This window comes from Rhinopithecus bieti, unplaced genomic scaffold (genome assembly GCF_001698545.2).
Source record: "Rhinopithecus bieti isolate Rb0 unplaced genomic scaffold, ASM169854v2 scaffold_19482, whole genome shotgun sequence".
NCBI classification, from domain to species: domain Eukaryota; kingdom Metazoa; phylum Chordata; class Mammalia; order Primates; family Cercopithecidae; genus Rhinopithecus; species Rhinopithecus bieti.
Window position 1 is genome coordinate 4,381,347 of NW_016809768.1, and position 1,552 is coordinate 4,382,898.

The following is a 1,552-nucleotide window of genomic DNA, read 5'->3' on the forward strand; positions in this document are numbered from 1 at the left end:
TTGATGGGTGCTGACGAGTTGATGGGTGCAGCACACCAACATGGCACAAGTATACATATGTAACAAACCTGCACGTTATGCACATGTACCCTAGAACTTAAAGTATAATAATAATAAAAGATTCATAGTGAGAAAGGTCTTTCTGAGAAACTGGCAGTTTTTTTTGTTTTTTGTTTTTTTTTTTGAGATGGAGTCTCGCTCTGTCACCCAGGCTAGAGTGCAGTGGCCAGATCTCAGCTCACTGCAAGCTCCGCCTCCCAGGTTCCCACCATTCTCCTATCTCAGCCTCCCGAGTGGCTGGGACTACAGGCGCCCGCCACCTCGCCCGGCTAGTTTTTTTGTATTTTTAGTAGAGACGGGGTTTCACCGTGTTAGCTAGGATGGTCTCGATCTCCTGACCTCGTGATCCGCCCGTCTCGGCCTCCCAAAGTGCTGGGATTACAGGCTTGAGCCACCGCGCCCACCATGGCAGATTTTTTTACCAAGTGAAAACTATCATATATCCTAAGTGTTTAAGGAGTCTCCTGGCGGTAACATTAATGACAGCACCATGGTGTGCACAGTCCACATGGAGGAATAAGTCCTTTACAGCCCCATGGGAAGTCCTCTGTGCCCAATCAACAAATCCAAGAGCAAAAGTAGAAAATTAAGGTAGGAAAAGAGACCAGACTGTTGGGAAAAGCTCACATATTTCAGGAAAAAAAAAAAAAAAGTCTGAAACTAGAGTGATTACATCCATAGATAAGTTGTCAAAGAGTAAGTCTGTATCATGATTATCTAAATAAAATTTTATTATAAAAAATGCAGCTTTTATGTGGGTGCAGGATGGTTATAAGAAAGGCATACCTATATACTCTAATATGACCTGAGAAAAACAAAGTCATTATATGACAACACAAAGCTAAATAAAGATGAAGGATATAAAGTTAGAGAATGTAATGGTAGCAAAGGATCGTTTGCTAGCTTTAGAAAGAGGTTGGGCTTTAAAAATCTCAAGATAACAGAAGTAACTTCTGCCAAACAAGAGGCAGCAGGTGACTTCCCAGACCCCGTGAAGAGAAGCACTGAGGAGAACAAATATCTGCCTGAGCCAGTTTTTAATTCATGCAAAAGTGCCCTATTCTAGAGAAAAAAAAAAAAAAAAACTGCCACAAAGGACATTTATTAGTAAGGAAGAGAAGCGGGCACTAGGATTTAAACCAGGAAAGGATAGGCTAACTCTGTTGTCTTATGCAAATACAGTCCAATTTATGATTAAGAACAACCTTATCTATAAAGCTGCTAATCCTTGAGCCTTTAAGGGAAAAAATAAACGCCAGCTGCCAGTCTTTTGCTGTACAACAAGAAGGCAGGTACAACAAAACACTTTTTCTGAACTGGTTCCATGAAAACCAATGCTTTGTCTCTGAAGTCAGAAATACCTTGCCAGTAAAGGACTGTCTTTTAAATTGCTTTTGATATTGGACAATGCCTCTAGCCATCCAGAACCCCATGAACTCAATACAAAAAGAGCCAAAGTGGTCTCCATGTCCTCAAACAACATTAATTCAGC